The sequence below is a fragment of the Lissotriton vulgaris genome, chromosome 6, assembly GCF_964263255.1.
Source record: "Lissotriton vulgaris chromosome 6, aLisVul1.2, whole genome shotgun sequence".
Taxonomy (NCBI): domain Eukaryota; kingdom Metazoa; phylum Chordata; class Amphibia; order Caudata; family Salamandridae; genus Lissotriton; species Lissotriton vulgaris.
Window position 1 is genome coordinate 1,235,147,381 of NC_141694.1, and position 18,403 is coordinate 1,235,165,783.

The window sequence follows — 18,403 nt, forward strand, 5'->3', positions numbered from 1 at the left end:
TGGCTGTGTTATAGCGTCCTCTCATTTTTAGGTTTTGCCTAGCCAATGCGTACGAAGTACGCATGGCTAGGAAAAACTTAATGATGTGTGTGTGTGAGGACTGGACTGACCCCACTCTCTCATTGGCTAGCTCCATAAATGGAGGCTAGCCATTGGGAGACGGGCCTGTCCGTCAATCCCGGACCAGATTCGGGGGCGTTCCCGAGAATTTTTGGCTTTTGGCGACGTCAGCCGAAAGCCTGTCCTCGGGAACGCCCCCCGAATCTGGTCCGGCATTGACGGCACCCAGAAGACGTCCATTGCTTTTCGTTTTAGGGCTGACTTCTGTGCAGTATTGTTTTTGTCCACTGGGTGACACTGCAGCGCTTCTGTTTGGCAAGTCCCGACAGTTAGCTTTGGTGGCTCGCCTCCAGCGGTGGTTCGTGAAAAATAATTGCGGTTTGGCTTCTGCTCTCATGGGCCCTTTTAAATACATGATTGTGTTGAGTGGAATATGTGTAGGTGCTTTTTTTTGTAATAAACCAGTTGTCATCTTTTAGTTTATTCTCCAAAGACAATGGTTCAAATGATAGAACTGATCGTACTGTTGGATCTTTCAAATATGTGCATTGTATGGCGGCACTGACCTACGTGTCACTTCTACGCTCTTCGTTATTGGTCACTTAGCAGCATTCCCTTGTGTGTTGCCATCTGATAAAGCTGGAGTTGGTGACTGGATCTCCGTGTACTCAAGGTTGCTGAAGTTGGTGGGGCTGTGCATCATCTGTGCAGTAGAAGAAAAAACAGCCTGTACATATCATTTTGATGTGGGGTATCTGGGATAAAGATGTGGAAGTTGATTCATCTGCCCTACTACATCCCAGACTCTTATGAAATTCTAAGAAGATGTAAAGTGGTCAATAGTCTTTAAGAATAGGGAGACTGTTAGACGGACCGGGAGGGTCGGCCGAGGATAAGGGGAGAGGTCTCCGGGGAGAGCCGTCTCCAGCGATCGTACAGACAAGTAACTTCCCCCCCACAGACGGACACCACACAAGGGTAAAGTTCAACGAGACTTTATAGGCAATTCTTAAGGTTACGATGGAATGGTACAAGGAGGTCTGGACTCAGGGGTCCCCTCGGTTCTGGTCTCTGGCTTGGGAAAAGGGTAGCGGGACAGTCTTGTTACCAAAAGATGAAAGTAGCTCTCAATCCTCGAGCTCGGCGTTCTAGATGATCGGGCCGCGGCGGAGCCAGCAGGTCCCGAGATGGACGAAGGAAACGACGGTCCGCGGCGGAGCCAGCAGGTCCCGGTGAAGATGGTGAATGCAAACGGTCCGCGGCCACGCCAGCAGGTCCCGACGACGATGAAGGATATGAAGGTTCCGAAGGTTGCGGCAGCGCCAACAGGCAAGACGATGGTGCACGAGACAGAGCTATGGCAGCGCCAGTAGTCCGTCAAGGATGAGTTCTTCTCTGCGTCTCTCGACTCCAAGATACAACTGCCTTCCTGCTCTGGAGCTGCCCCAGTTATAGGGCTGGTGCCCTTTGATGTCCGGACCCTCGCACTTGGAGGTCGGGAGGTCCGGGATGAGGGAGTCCAGACACCCAGCAGGGGGGTGGAGCCAGCGCCCGGGGAGGCGATGGGCGAGCGGCACCTGGCGGGGGAGAGCCATCGACACCTCTTTCCCCCAGTGACTTGCCAAGTAGCCCGCTCACCTCCTGGGTGGAGGGTGGTGCCGGGATGTCTGAGACCTGGCCAGGCCCAGGGTTGGGGTCGATCGGGGGCCAGGCGGCCTCGTGGTGGAGTGTCCAAGATGGCGCCCAGGATGGGCGCGCAGGCCGGCAGTGGATCAGGCCCACGAGGTTGACATGTTCGAGGGTAGGGGTCCCGGAGGGGACGGAGGACGTGTAACGGTGGTGGGTGGTACCTGCGTGACCGGGCTCGGGCCTGGTCGGGCCGGGGGAGAGTGGCCCTTCATGTGGCCTGTCCAACAGAGACACATTTCTATCGTCCGCAATAGGATTTCATGCAAGTTCCGCAACACTAACAAATCTCGCTCTGTAGCTCAGGCAACCTCTTGGCGGTGCTGGTGACAAGAACCACACGCAGCAGCGTTTAGGACTATGTATCTGTAGACATCAAGTAGTAAATGCGCTCCCGTCACCAGACAGGAGTGGTTCACACAGAACCCACCACAAACATGCAGAAAGACTCGTGGGAGCAGCATCAGATGGAAAACAAGGGCAAACCTAAAGACACGGAAGGAGGGACGTGTTCCTTCAGGAAATAAAAACATGAACTTCGTACGGTATCTTCCGGTGGAAAATTGCTCCTACAATTTTTTGCAATCTTTATTAAATAAAGAATAAATAAAGGTAACACTAGTTGTAAGCAGACGATGTGCTAGGAGATTCCCTTTGCTCTGGTGAGGTCTGTAGACCGCTGCATGTTCCTGTTCTGTGCCTTTAAACCAAAGGAGGAAAAGCCATGCTTCTGGAAACATCACGCGTGAAGCTCGGAGCGGTGGAGACGGCCGCAAGTGACCTGCCGTGATCTTTAATTATGCAATAAACAAGATGTATTGGAATCCCAGCTGAACCCGTTCTCTTCATTAGCTGAACGAGGCGACGGTCTGGAGGAGTTTTATAGAGGTGCTGAGCTCATCTGGATTTCTTCCTTCTTCGATCCAGACCGCGGACTGTCAGGGGGGCACTGTTATTTCTGAGAGCAGCTCGGACTAGAATTAAATGTACAGTCCTGCAGTTGGTTATAATCTTACACTTGCGAGCACCTGCTTGAGGGCTATTTCTGCTATTAAAGGACAAGTTACATCGTTTATCGGGATACTATTTAAGTTGTAGGAACGGACAGAATATATAAGCTGTCACTAACCGCGAGGCCGTTCATATGGATTCTACATGTTAACCTGCGCTGGCATGGTTTATACTCACCACCACGGATTCCCTCTGTCATTCACTGAGCTTAGACAGGCAGACGTCTGCCGTGAAGTTCTATTTAAAGAACTTAATTTAATTTATAAGGAATTCGATCACTCGGCCAAACATTTATGTCAAGCAGACCTCCCTGTTAGGTCAGTTTGGTGACATTCCAAAATCATGGGGTGGTTGGACTACACCTATCTTTTATCTGGCTTTTGCAACTCCAGCTCAAAGTGTGGGGTGGAACGGGATCGACGCCACCTCTGTAGGGTCTTTGATATTGATTCAGAGTGCAGATTGCAGATTCAGAGTGCAGATGCAGAGTGCGGATTCAGAGTGCAGATGCAGAGTGCAGATTCAGAGTGCAGAGTGCAGATTCAGAGTGCAGAGTGCAGATTCAGAGTGCAGAGTGCAGATTCAGAGTGCAGATTCAGAGTGCAGAGTGCAGATTCAGAGTGCAGAGTGCAGATTCAGAGTGCAGAGTGCAGATTCAGAGTGCAGATTCAGAGTGCAGAGTGCAAAATGCAGATTCAGAGTGCAGAGTGCAAAATGCAGATTCAGAGTGCAGAGTGCTGATTCAGATTGCAGAGTGGAGATTCAGAGTGCAGAGTGCAGAATGCAGATTCAGAGTGCAGATTCAGAGTGCAGATTCAGAGTGCAGAGTGCAGATTCAGAGTGCAGAGGCAGATTCAGAGTGCAGAGTGCAGATTCAGAGTGCAGATGCAGATTCAGAGTGCAGAGTGCAGATTCAGAGTGCAGAGGCAGATTCAGAGTGCAGAGGCAGATTCAGAGTGCAGAGGCAGATTCAGAGTGCAGAGGCAGAGTGCAGAGTCAGAGTGCAGAGTCAGAGTGCAGATTCAGAGTGCAGATTCAGAGTGCAGATTCAGAGTGCAGATTCAGAGTGCAGAGTGCAGATTCAGAGTGCAGAGTGCAGATTCAGAGTGCAGATTGAGAGTGCAGAGTGCAGATTCAGAGTGCAGAGTGCAGATTCAGAGTGCAGAGTGCAGATTCAGAGTGCAGATTCAGAGTGCAGAGTGCAGATTCAGAGTGCAGATTCAGAGTGCAGAGTGCAGAATGCAGAGTGCAGAGTGCAGAATGCAGAGTGCAGATTCAGAGTGCAGAGTGCAGAATGCAGAGTCAGAGTGCAGATTCAGAGTGCAGATTCAGAGTGCAGATTCAGAGTGCAGAGTGCAGATTCAGAGTGCAGAGTGCAGATTCAGAGTGCAGAGTGCAGATTCAGGGTGCAGATTCAGAGTGCAGAGTGCAGAGTGCAGATTCAGAGTGCAGAGTGCAGATTCAGAGTGCAGATTCAGAGTGCAGATTCAGAGTGCAGAGTGCAGATTCAGAGTGCAGATTCAGAGTGCAGATTCAGAGTGCAGAGTGCAGATTCAGAGTGCAGAGTGCAGATTCAGAGTGCAGAGTGCAGATTCAGAGTGCAGATTCAGAGTGCAGAGTGCAGATTCAGAGTGCAGAGTGCAGATTCAGAGTTCAGAGTGCAGATTCAGAGTGCAGATTCAGAGTGCAGATTCAGAGTGCAGAGTGCAGATTCAGAGTGCAGAGTGCAGATTCAGAGTGCAGAGTGCAGATTCAGAGTGCAGAGTGCAGAATGCAGAATCAGAGTGCAGATTCAGAGTGCAGAGTGCAGATTCAGAGTGCAGAGTGCAGATTCAGAGTGCAGATTCAGAGTGCAGAGTGCAGATTCAGAGTGCAGATTCAGAGTGCAGAGTGCAGATTCAGAGTGCAGAATGCAGAGTGCAGATTCAGAGTGCAGAATGCAGATTCAGAGTGCAGATTCAGAGTGCAGATTCAGAGTGCAGAGTGCAGAATGCAGATTCAGAGTGCAGATTCAGTGTGCAGAGTGCAGAATGCAGATGGAGTGCAGATTCAGAGTGCAGAGTGCAGATTCAGAGTGCGGATTCAGAGTGCAGATTCAGAGTGCAGATTCAGAGTGCAGATTCAGAGTGCAGATTCAGAGTGCAGAGTGCAGATTCAGAGTGCAGAGTGCAGATTCAGAGTGCAGAGTGCAGTTTCAGAGTGCAGAGTGCAGATTCAGAGTGCAGATTCAGAGTGCAGATTCAGAGTGCAGATTCAGAGTGCAGACTCAGAGTGCAGATTCAGAGTGCAGAGTGCAGAATGCAGATTCAGAGTGCAGATTCAGTGTGCAGAGTGCAGAATGCAGATGGAGTGCAGATTCAGAGTGCAGAGTGCAGATTCAGAGTGCAGATTCAGAGTGCAGAGTGCAGATTCAGAGTGCAGAGTGCAGTTTCAGAGTGCAGAGTGCAGATTCAGAGTGCAGAGTGCAGATTCAGAGTGCAGATTCAGAGTGCAGACTCAGAGTGCAGACTCAGAGTGCAGACTCAGAGTGCAGACTCAGAGTGCAGAGTGCAGATTCAGAGTGCAGAGTGCAGATTCAGAGTGCAGATTCAGAGTGCAGATTCAGAGTGCAGAATCAGAGTGCAGATTCAGAGTGCAGATTCAGAGTGCAGAGTGCAGATTCAGAGTGCAGATTCAGAGTGCAGACTCAGAGTGCAGACTCAGAGTGCAGACTCAGAGTGCAGACTCAGAGTGCAGACTCAGAGTGCAGATTCAGAGTGCAGATTCAGAGTGCAGATTCAGAGTGCAGATTCAGAGTGCAGAGTGCAGATTCAGAGTGCAGATTCAGAGTGCAGATTCAGAGTGCAGATTCAGAGTGCAGAGTGCAGAATGCAGATTCAGAGTGCAGATTCAGTGTGCAGAGTGCAGAATGCAGATGGAGTGCAGATTCAGAGTGCAGAGTGCAGATTCAGAGTGCAGATTCAGAGTGCAGATTCAGAGTGCAGAGTCAAAGTGCAGAGTGCAGATTCAGTGTGCAGAGTGCAGTTTCAGAGTGCAGAGTGCAGATTCAGAGTGCAGAGTGCAGATTCAGAGTGCAGATTCAGAGTGCAGATTCAGAGTGCAGACTCAGAGTGCAGACTCAGAGTGCAGACTAAGCGTGGGCGGAAAATCCGTTCCGCTCGCGGATTTTGCGGATTTTCGGGAAATCCGCAATCCGCGAGATTTGCGGATTTCCCGCAAAATCCGCAAATTCGCACGCAGCGGATTTTTTTGGCGGCGCGCGGCGTTGGTGATACAATTTTTGCGGCGCGCGGCGTTTATCATCGTTTGCCGAGTTGTTTTTTTCGATAGTTTGCGAGTGCTGCGCCATTTTGGATCTTGCTGTGTGATCCCGCGGGAATTGGCGAGCGCGATTACGTCATCGCGGCTTGCCAGCGATAGTTTGTCAACGCGAGTACGGCGAGATCACGTCTCGCGGTACTTCGCAATTTGCGAGATTTGAGATGCGGCGAGCGAAAATATAAATTTGCAATTCTGCACAAGAAATCCACCAGCAAGCAGCATAAACCTTCTAGAAATGATGATTTTTATGTGAATAACTCCTTAGTTTGACATTTGCCTGCACTTTTTTAGCGAGGAGTCCATTTTGGGGAGGGGGCAGGGGGGTGGGAGGAAGGAAGTGCCCCATAGTCTTCAACTTCCTGTTCCTGTTCAGCAGGCTCCTCCCAGTGCTTTGTCCATCTCCTGGTCACTTTTCATTCGGATGTGGACCTGGAAGGATTACCTTTTGTGGATGCTGCTGGATCTTTGGATTTGAGGCCTTTTTGACTTTCTTTGGATCACTGTTGGATTAGAAATTTTACAAGTAAGTTTGTTTGGGGCATTACAGTTGCTGCAACTAAAATTTTGGGATTTTCGATTTTTGGGCTGTTTTGGGGCCTTTTCCCAGGGGTACTCAGTGGTGGGTGGACTGATTCTTTCTGTGGGTTGTCTTGAATTTAAACATCATGGAGGCCATAGATGAATTGGGATTGTGCTGATTTTTCTGTGTTTTTCGATTTTTTTTTTTTGTAAAATTTTGTGTTTTTCGATTTTTGACCTGTTGTTGGGGCCTTTTCACCAGGGGTATTTGAGTCTAGCATGGGCCTAGTCTTTCTGTGGGCTGTCTTGAATTTAAACATCATGGAGGCCATGGATGGAATAGGATTGTGCTGATTTTGCAGTGTTTTTCGATTTTTGGGGGTGTTCATGGGGAGGGACATGCCATGTGGCTGGTGGCCATTTTGAGTGCAGCTACAGGCACTGGCCATGTGCTGGCAGGCAAGTGGCCATTTTGAATGCAGGCTTTGTTGTTAGGCCTCCAACCATTTTGCCTACTTTTCAACCTTTATTTATGCCAGGGGTAGTGAGTCTTGCATGGGCCTAGTATTTCTGTGGGTTGTCTTGAATTTAAACATCATGGAGGCCATAGATGAATTGGGATTGTGCTGATTTTTCTGTGTTTTTCGATTTTTTTTTTTGTAAAATTTTGTGTTTTTCGATTTTTGACCTGTTGTTGGGGCCTTGACCAGGGGTAGTGAGTGGTGCATGGGGCCTAGTCTTTCTGTGGGCTGTCTTGAATTTAAACATCATGGATGGAATGGGATTGTGCTGATTTTGCAGTGTTTTTCGATTTTTGGGGGTGTTCATGGGGAGGGACATGCCATGTGGCTGGTGGCCATTTTGAGTGCAGCTACAGGCACTGGCCATGTGCTGGCAGGCAAGTGGCCATTTTGAATGCAGGCTTTGTTGTTAGGCCTCCAACCATTTTGCCTACTTTTCAACCTTTATTTATGCCAGGGGTAGTGAGTCTTGCATGGGCCTAGTATTTCTGTGGCTTGTCTTGAATTTAAACATCATGGAGGCCATGGATGGAATGGGATTGTGCTGATTTTGCAGTGTTTTTCGATTTTTGGGGGTGTTCATGGGGAGGGACATGCCATGTGGCTGGTGGCCATTTTGAGTGCAGCTACAGGCACTTGCCATGTGCTGGCAGGCAAGTGGCCATTTTGAATGCAGGCTTTGTTGTTAGGCCTCCAACCATTTTGCCTACTTTTCAACCTTTATTTATGCCAGGGGTAGTGAGTCTTGCATGGGCCTAGTATTTCTGTGGGTTGTCTTGAATTTAAACATCATGGAGGCCATAGATGAATTGGGATTGTGCTGATTTTTCTGTGTTTTTCGATTTTTTTTTTTTGTAAAATTTTGTGTTTTTCGATTTTTGACCTGTTGTTGGGGCCTTTTCACCAGGGGTATTTGAGTCTAGCATGGGCCTAGTCTTTCTGTGGGCTGTCTTGAATTTAAACATCATGGAGGCCATGGATGGAATAGGATTGTGCTGATTTTGCAGTGTTTTTCGATTTTTGGGGGTGTTCATGGGGAGGGACATGCCATGTGGCTGGTGGCCATTTTGAGTGCAGCTACAGGCACTGGCCATGTGCTGGCAGGCAAGTGGCCATTTTGAATGCAGGCTTTGTTGTTAGGCCTCCAACCATTTTGCCTACTTTTCAACCTTTATTTATGCCAGGGGTAGTGAGTCTTGCATGGGCCTAGTATTTCTGTGGGTTGTCTTGAATTTAAACATCATGGAGGCCATAGATGAATTGGGATTGTGCTGATTTCTCTGTGTTTTTCGATTTTTTTTTTTGTAAAATTTTGTGTTTTTCGATTTTTGACCTGTTGTTGGGGCCTTTTCACCAGGGGTATTTGAGTCTAGCATGGGCCTAGTCTTTCTGTGGGCTGTCTTGAATTTAAACATCATGGAGGCCATGGATGGAATAGGATTGTGCTGATTTTGCAGTGTTTTTCGATTTTTGGGGGTGTTCATGGGGAGGGACATGCCATGTGGCTGGTGGCCATTTTGAGTGCAGCTACAGGCACTGGCCATGTGCTTGGCAGGCAAGTGGCCATTTTGAATGCAGGCTTTGTTGTTAGGCCTCCAACCATTTTGCCTACTTTTCAACCTTTATTTATGCCCAGGGGTAGTGAGTCTTGCATGGGCCTAGTCTTTCTGTGGGTTGTCTTGAATTTAAACATTATGGAGGGCATGGATGGATTGGGATTGTGCTGATTTTGCAGTGTTTTTCGATTTTTTTGTGCTCTATAACTGAACTGATGTTCCTCTGTCTTCCATTTTTTTTAGGTGCACAAGACTCAAGAGAACCACCAGTGCCAGGAAGAAGTCCTGCAGCGGTGTGTGTGTGCAGCATAACGTCACGCGACGTCACGTCTGGCCTCAGACAACTCTACAATTCGTGCAACTGCGGCCTGCTGTCTGACCTGCTCTGAAGAAGATGGCCCCAAAGAAAGTTCTCCGTAGCTCCTCTAGCAAGAAAGTTGCTAGTAAGGAGCAGAAGAAGCAAGTTACCAAGGAGGCTGGTGTGCCACCCGCCACTTTTTTTGGGAGCAAAAAAAAAAGTACGCCTGCAGCAGCAGGATCTGCTGGGGACCAACCTGAGAGCAGCACCCCTGCTCCATTGGGTTCAGTGCCTCCACCACCACGCCAACTTAAGTCAAAGCCCTTGAGTGCTTCAGAGGCAGTCAGTGTACTTCTCCAATCACCATCGACCAGTGATGTTGGCTCATCGCAAGAAAGTAGCAGTAATGTCCCTGAATCAACACAGGTTGTTGTAACTCATCTGACAAGTGTTGAACAACCACAGCCGCAACAACAACACCATGTGCAAGTACACGCCCAAGTACATGTGGAAGGAGAGGCAGCAAAAGGAGATGCGCAAGCAAAGGTGCATGGACGTTCACAAGTGCCCACAATAGTTGTTCCTCCCGAAGTAGGGGCACATTTGGAAATCGACAATGAAGCTGAGGTATCATTGGAAGCCACTCCTCCTGATGATCATTCATTGTCTTCCACATCCCTAGCAAGGAAAAGATCAAGGGGGGTGTCTACATCTTCTTCAAGCCCACCTCGTTCTGGTGCAAGTGATCTGTCTTGGGAACCACGACAACTGCGGTCTGACAGTGAGGCAGAGGCACACCATGATCTGCCACCGGTACCTAAGCGTAAAAGGAAGGTCGTCCAAAAACTCAAACCTATGGAGTGTGATGAGGCTCAACAAGAAGTGACAGATACTGCTGGTGATGAAGCCTCTCACGATGACGACGAGGCAGTCATCACAAAGGTCACTGCAGCCCCACCGGGCATGCAGCAAAGAGACATTTTGACCCTATCCCGAGAAGCTGCTGAGCGTGATGATGATGTCGGCGAGGAGGCAATGGAAATGGAATCATTAGATTTGGAGTTAAGTAGTACACCAAAACCTACCGCTTCCATATTTCTTCCTCGCAAGAAGGTACCCACCTCGTCCTCGACCTCAATTCGTGGTGGTGAAAGTGCAAAACGTACTGAAGTTCGGCAATCCACATCCTCCACTTCATCTGTCATTAGCAGCAGGACCACCACCACCAGTATCGCCGCCTCCTCCGGCCCCCGAAGACATTTCAAGTCTCCAGTTTGGGACTTCTTTAGTGTTTGCCCAAAAAAGGAAAACGTAGCCATTTGTAGCCTTTGTAAGCTTCGATTTAGTCGTGGTAAGCTTGGTTCTAACTATGGTACCGGAGGCCAGAGAGGTCATCTTGAGAGAAGGCACCCTGTCGAATGGTTTCCGCACCTAGAGGCGGTCAAGAAAGCCGGAATTGCACGTAATGAAAACGTTGATTTGTCATCTGCTGATGACGAGGAGGTAGAAGACGATTCAAACACTTCACTTACACCCAGTTCCCATGTCAGCAGCACACCCCATGGGAGCCACACTAAGAGTGTGGGAGAGAGTGAGACATCAATGCGGAAAAGTTCATCAGCGAGCGTAACTGGGTCGAAGAGATCATCATCATCCCGTAAATCATTGGTCCAGGGCAACATTAAAAAGATGTTGTTTACAGAAGCGCAATATGAACGCAACCACCCAATGACCCGTCTGTATAACACTAAGCTGGCTAAAATGCTAGCTCTGGACCTTCTCCCTTTTTCTTTTGTAGAAGGGGTTGGTTTTCTAGAATTAGTGACAGTGCTCTGCCCTAAATGGAAGGTTCCTAGCCGGTTCTATTTTGCCCGAGTTGCGGTTCCAGCACTACATGAAGATGTTCTGAAGGTGATTGGGGCAGCTTTGCAGAAGAGTGCTGTTCACACTATACATCTGACAACAGACATGTGGACCAGTGGCGCAGGCGCTGATTACATGTGCATCACTGCACACTGGGTCTCTTTTTCAGGGGCTAAAGCAAAGCTAAACTCAGGTGTTGACACTAACATTGTTTTTAAAGGTGCTCGGAAACATGCAACACTAGCCATGTTTGGTTTGGAGAAACGTCACACAGCAGAAAACATTTTGGATGTCTTTAACACAAAGGTCCTTAACTGTCTGTCCCCACTAAAACGCAAGGTTGGTTATGTTTCCACAGACAATGGCTCCAATATAGTTAAGGCCATGAGGGACGGTTACTATTTCAGAGTGCCGTGTTTGGCGCACTGTATAAACCTGGTTGTCCAAAAATTCTTGGGTAATAAACGCAGTGCAGCGTACAGTGTATTGGAGAACTGCCGAAAAATTTGCAAGCATTTCAGGCATTCTTTTAAGGCCCGCAAGCAGCTGAGGAGCATGCTATATCAAAGTCAAATGCCAGTGAAAGCACTCATCCAGGAGGTGGTAACACGTTGGAACTCAACCTTCTACATGCTTGAGCGTATGTATGAGCAGTATACGCAACTCGATCAATATTTCTTGAAAGAGGGTATAGAGGAGCTGAGGATGGGTGGGCCGCAATGGAACATAGTTGAAAGCCTAACACGCATGCTTCGTCCTTTTGAGGTCTTCACACGTGCAGTCAGCAAGGAGGACTCTAATTTGGGAAAAGCTATCCCATTGTTGTACATGCTGGAGGACCAACTGAAGGAGGTGTGTTCTGTGTTTCGAAAAGATGACAAAAAGAAAGACTCTTTGCTTCTGGCTGAGAAATTATTAGAGCTCCTACAAGGTGATGAACGTCTTCAAAAGATCCACTCAGAACAGCATTACATTTGTGCTACTATTCTGGATCCACGCTACAAAAAGGCGCTGGCAGGCAGAGCATTCTTTCCTTTTGCTGATGAAGATGTTACAAAGTACAAACGTTGGCTAGCCTTGTCAGCCAAGAAGTTTGAAACAGAACGGCTGGAAATTGAAGGAAATGGCAGTACATCAGCAGGCCATCCCCAGTCAAAACAATCCACTTCTGCACCTGTGGCTGTGGCACAAGTGACCTCTCAGCCGTTAAAGACACCGGCAACCGCATCATCTGCACGAAAGACAGCAGAAACATTGGAGGCTGAAGAGGATTGGCTAGCTCTGCGTGGGTTTGGTTCTCAAAAGGCCAGAGGCACAGCAAGAGCTACGCAAAGTGGAGGAACCTTGGAGGAGGACCTTGAGTCGATGGTGAAGGACTATCTGAATGACTCCACAGAGGTCTATGTTAATTCTGACCCATTGGCGTATTGGCATGGGAAAAAAGAATTGTGGCCACAGCTCACCAACCTGGCTTTAAACTACTTGTCTTGCCCACTCGCAAGTGTGTCTTCTGAACGGGTTTTCAGTGCGGCTGGTGGGATTGTAACTCCCAAACGGAGCCGCCTCTCGCCCAAAAATGTGGAGAGGTTAACAATGATCAAGATGAATCAGCACCTCATACCACCAGATATAAGAGTACGAGAGAGCGTGCCGGATGAAGAGGAGGTGGCCAGCACCATAGATGAGGGAATTTCTACTCTGTCAGGTGGCACTGACCTCACCCGGGCTGAATTCGCAGAGTATGATGACGAAGCCTTATTCTTATTCCTGGACCGTGATTCCGACTTCGAGCCCTGAAAATGAGACAACGAATCAATAACTTTCTTTTTCATCCTTATTCACTTTTATTCCTGTGTGTCTGTCTTTCTTTGTTGTGCACAGTTAATATAATTCAAACTTTAATCAGATAATCACAAAGACAAGCCCATCAGCAGAACTGTCTTCACTTGTTTGCTAATTTATTTGAAGGTGCCGCAGTCTGCATTCCTCAGGTTCACAAGTTCAGAAGAACATGCTCCTCTATCCTCCTCCTCCAGACTCCTATTTCCATCAAAGCAGAGGGCTGGTTTACGCCCAATGAAGAAAGACTCAGCACTTGTGGGGGTGTTGTTCTACCTCTTTGCAGGTGAGTTGACGGGTCTGGGGCCATTGCTGGGAAGCACTAAAAGTGGTTTGTGCCAAATCCGAGGCGGAAATTTTTTTGTGTTTTTGATGACTTGCTTGCCTTTGAGGTGCTCTTAGGGGGGGTTCCGTCTGTTTGTGGGTGAGTTTCATGGTCTGAGAGCATTGCTGGGACACTCTAATCTTGATTGCATTTGCTTTTCAGGAAATCCGTCGTGCCAACCCCGACTTATGGCCCAGCTACGCAGCGCGTTTGGACCGAAGGCCCAGAAATATTGCAAGTATGAGAGTTTGCTTTTGGCCTGTTTGGGGGTGTTATACTTCTTGGCGGGTGGGTTGCCGGGTCTTGGGGCATTCCTGGGAAGGTCTAATACCGGGTAGAAGTGGTTGGGACTAAATCCAGGCCGATTTTTTTTTGGGCTATTTCTGACATTTTGCTCTATGTAGCGTTTTCGGGGGCCTGTTTGGGGGGCTTCCTGGTGTTTCTGGGTGAGTTTCGTGGTCTGGGAGCACTGCTGGGACACTCTAATCTTGATTGCATTTGCTTTTCAGGAAATCCGTCGTGCCAACCCCGACTTATGGCCCAGCTACGCAGCGCGTTTGGACCGAAGGCCCAGAAATATTGCAAGTATGAGAGTTTGCTTTTGGCCTGTTTGGGGGTGTTATACTTCTTGGCGGGTGGGTTGCCGGGTCTTGGGGCATTCCTGGGAAGGTCTAATACCGGGTAGAAGTGGTTGGGACAAAATCCAGGCCGAATTTTTTTGGGCTATTTCAGACATTTTGCTCTATGTAGCGTTTTCGGGGGCCTGTTTGGGGGGCTTCCTGGTGTTTGCGGGTGAGTTTCGTGGTCTGGGAGCACTGCTGGGACACTCTAATCTTGATTGCATTTGCTTTTCAGGAAATCCGTCGTGCCAACCCCGACTTATGGCCTAGCTACGCAGCGCGTTTGGACCGAAGGCCCAGAAATATTGCAAGTATGAGATTTTGCTTTTGGCCTGTTTGGGGGTGTTATGCTTCTTGGCGGGTGGGTTGCCGGGTCTTGGGGCATTCCTGGGAAGGTCTAATACCGGGTAGAAGTGGTTGGGACTAAATCCAGGCCGATTTTTTTTTGGGCTATTTCTGACATTTTGCTCTATGTAGCGTTTTCGGGGGCCTGTTTGGGGGGCTTCCTGGTGTTTCTGGGTGAGTTTCGTGGTCTGGGAGCACTGCTGGGACACTCTAATCTTGATTGCATTTGCTTTTCAGGAAATCCGTCGTGCCAACCCCGACTTATGGCCCAGCTACGCAGCGCGTTTGGACCGAAGGCCCAGAAATATTGCAAGTATGAGAGTTTGCTTTTGGCCTGTTTGGGGGTGTTATACTTCTTGGCGGGTGGGTTGCCGGGTCTTGGGGCATTCCTGGGAAGGTCTAATACCGGGTAGAAGTGGTTGGGACAAAATCCAGGCCGAATTTTTTTGGGCTATTTCAGACATTTTGCTCTATGTAGCGTTTTCGGGGGCCTGTTTGGGGGGCTTCCTGGTGTTTGCGGGTGAGTTTCGTGGTCTGGGAGCACTGCTGGGACACTCTAATCTTGATTGCATTTGCTTTTCAGGAAATCCGTCGTGCCAACCCCGACTTATGGCCTAGCTACGCAGCGCGTTTGGACCGAAGGCCCAGAAATATTGCAAGTATGAGATTTTGCTTTTGGCCTGTTTGGGGGTGTTATGCTTCTTGGCGGGTGGGTTGCCGGGTCTTGGGGCATTCCTGGGAAGGTCTAATACCGGGTAGAAGTGGTTGGGACAAAATCCAGGCCGAATTTTTTTGGGCTATTTCAGACATTTTGCTCTATGTAGCGTTTTCGGGGGCCTGTTTGGGGGGCTTCCTGGTGTTTGCGGGTGAGTTTCGTGGTCTGGGAGCACTGCTGGGACACTCTAATCTTGATTGCATTTGCTTTTCAGGAAATCCGTCGTGCCAACCCCGACTTATGGCCTAGCTACGCAGCGCGTTTGGACCGAAGGCCCAGAAATATTGCAAGTATGAGATTTTGCTTTTGGCCTGTTTGGGGGTGTTATACTTCTTGGCGGGTGGGTTGCCGGGTCTTGGGGCATTCCTGGGAAGGTCTAATACCGGGTAGAAGTGGTTGGGACAAAATCCAGGCCGATTTTTTTTGGGCTATTTCAGACATTTTGCTCTATGTAGCGTTTTCGGGGGCCTGTTTGGGGGGCTTCCTGGTGTTTGCGGGTGAGTTTCGTGGTCTGGGAGCACTGCTGGGACACTCTAATCTTGATTGCATTTGCTTTTCAGGAAATCCGTCGTGCCAACCCCGACTTATGGCCTAGCTACGCAGCGCGTTTGGACCGAAGGCCCAGAAATATTGCAAGTATGAGATTTTGCTTTTGGCCTGTTTGGGGGTGTTACGCTTCTTGGCGGGTGGGTTGCCGGGTCTTGGGGCATTCCTGGGAAGGTCTAATACCGGGTAGAAGTGGTTGGGACAAAATCCGCGCGGAAAAGCCTTTAGTTTTGGCACTTTTTGTAACTTAGGGTTCGTTAGGGTTAGCCCTAGCAGCAGGATTGCATGTGTTTCGGGGTGTTCTAGATTTTTCAAACTGAGTTCTGGGGTCTTAGAGCACTCGTGAGAATGTGTAATTTTGGTTGCAAGTCATTTGAAGAAAATCCATGGTGGGAAAGGGGGGATTTGGCATAGTTAAAGAAAGCCTTTGCCACTATTCTTAACTTAGGGTTCGTTAGGGTTAGCAGTATTTCTATTGCATGTGTTTGAGTGGGGGGGATTTCGAGTCTTGGAGCGATGCTGGCTATGGCTACTTTTGCTTGGTTGCTTGCAAGTGGTTTGAATGCAATCCACGGTGGGTAATGGGTAATTAGGGTACTTCGGCCTACTTTTACTTTCAAAGTAAGTTTTGTCACCAGTTTTCTGCTAGGCCTCGTTTTTTGAGATTTGATTGGGGGTCTTCTACATTTTTGCGACTGGCTTTAGTAAGGGTCTGGGTGGGAGCACTGCTAGGAAGATCTAATTTTGTTCTAAAACACAGTTTACAGTACACCTAGCTTGAGGGGCAAGATCCGATACATTAATTTGCCCATACATCCTTCAAAAGGTGACTCAGAGTACGCACTTTCAAAAACATTGTACTGTCTACTAGGAAAAACAAATTGTGACTTTTTGCACTCCACAGCCTACATGCCTTATATTTATTTATCAGTGGTGTTGTAATATTATATCACTTCCTGTTTTTCGTTGAATAATTACAGGCCGGGTTTCAGTCTCTGCAATGGGGAAAAAAGGATGGAGTCAGGCTTCACAGTAGCGAGCCACAATTCAGCATCAGGCAGGCAGTGGACAGGGTGTCTTCTGGTGACCAACATCGATGGACGAAGCGTCGGCTGCAATGGAGGAGTGCCGCTAATAGGAGGATTTTTTTTCTGCGGGCAACTTACTTACCACTTCCAACAGGACCACTACAACCACATAGATACAGTATCCCTTGCCTTTTTCTCTGACTGTGACTGCATTTCTTGGCTCTCTCTCTGCTTCTACATTGATCCCTTAACACATCACTTAGTCCACTCCACTATCACATCTGCACCACACATAGTCATTTGTAAGTGCTCCTACGTAATTCGCAAGTCGCAGCACGCCCCAGGCCGTAGAGGACTGGGATGGCCCCAATGATGAAGCATGTCACCAAGGGGCAACCCTGGTGAGTGAGGGGACACCTAGAAAAAAAGCAATTTCTCCTTTTCTATCTACTATACCTTCTGTCAGGTTACGCAGCCCCTAAGCGCCTACCGTACTATGAAACTACATTTCCCATGAGTAGGCGGGAGACTTGCAGACTATTTAGTGAGACTATATGAGAGTACCCTTGTATGTTAGGACAGCACTTCACTGATGCCTGTCTTGTCTTCTGTTACAGGTATCCTTTCCCTGCTGACCCTACCTTTACCCATCCCACATTTTTTATTTTAGTTTGTTATTTTTCTCCCCCGCCTAATGCCTCGAACACCCTGTGTTTACACTTCTGGGTGTTGGTGACATTTGGAGGCGGAACCATATTTGCATCGACTGGATCACGGGGAGTAAACCTGACACCTTCCAGACCAACCCCATTGAGTGTTGTTGTGAATGGATTTATAGTGACCAGCAAGGCTCTCAGGTATCTGGCTACAGAGACCTTATGTTGAATATAGTTATCAATATTTCCACCCACGCCCTGTACTGTCGCATTCTTTCTTCCACAGTTGTCGAAAGTACTAATTACTTTTAACTGACATGCATGCAGTTACAGTAGTGTATGCACTTTCAAAGATTGAGGGATAGGTTTGTACCCAAAGATTTGTTTATGTTCACAATTGTTCGTCCATGCTGTGCTACTTTTTCTTGTCTCCCAAAACCTTTCCCAAAAACCCCCGTACCCATCCATTTTTCAAACCCTAACCCTCTTCCCCCGGGCTGTGTGGTTTTGATTGATGTGTGACTAAATTACAGCAATAAATCCACACACTTGCTGGGGAGGATAAGGTGATAGCAACAGGCTGGTGAAGAAATCCGAGGATATATTCTTACTCTGCTTGACAAAGACCCATGGCTAATGTCAAAGAACTTCAACCGAATTAGTTATACTTTAACATTTGTTAGGCTACAACGTGGCACTGTTCTAGTGTACTTCTGTCACCTGCTATATTCTGTATTGTACCTTTGTATTGCTCAGGAGGACAAACCAGATTTCATTTTCTTTTTTTCATAGGCAAGCAACTGCCACTGTGTCACACCAGTAGTACCACCGCTATGAGGAAATTTTATCCGCCCAGGATTGCCAACCTTATTTGCTGTTTCCCGTGGAGCCAGCCCTGGGCCTAGCCCTACTTGCAAACAGAAATTACAGGTAAGATAGGCGTTTGGTTGGAGGTAGTATAATGGAGTATTAGGAGAGACGAGAGATTTGATTGACGGTAGTACTACTAAAGTCCTAGGACTATTCAGGAAAACAAACTTACTGTTATGTTAAACCCCCACCCACCAGACTCAAAAGCAGTAAAAAACAGGTATGGTCAGATAAAGTTTCAAAAAGTATATTTTTATAGCCCTAACAAAAGAATCTCCCGCAAGACCCTCCCTAACCCCAACGATTGTCCTTCAAAAGTCCCCAAAAATCACAACTCCCAATTCCCACCCCCCAAAAGTCTCTAAAAAAGGGGCAAGGGACACTATGGCAGGGTGCTGTTGGAATTAGCAGCCAGGGCATCATGCTCCTTGCGGAGGGTGGCAAGTTCGAAGCGGAGGCCCTCCACCACGTTCTTATAATTATGGACCTCCTGCTCCAGGTAGGACAGTCTGAGGGATAAGCGGCGCCGGTGTGCCTTGCAATTCCTGTGAGGGGCAGCTGCTTTCTTTGCTGCTGGGCGGTGGCGTTTGGCTTTGGTAGCCCGGCTCCGTACCGCTGGAGCAC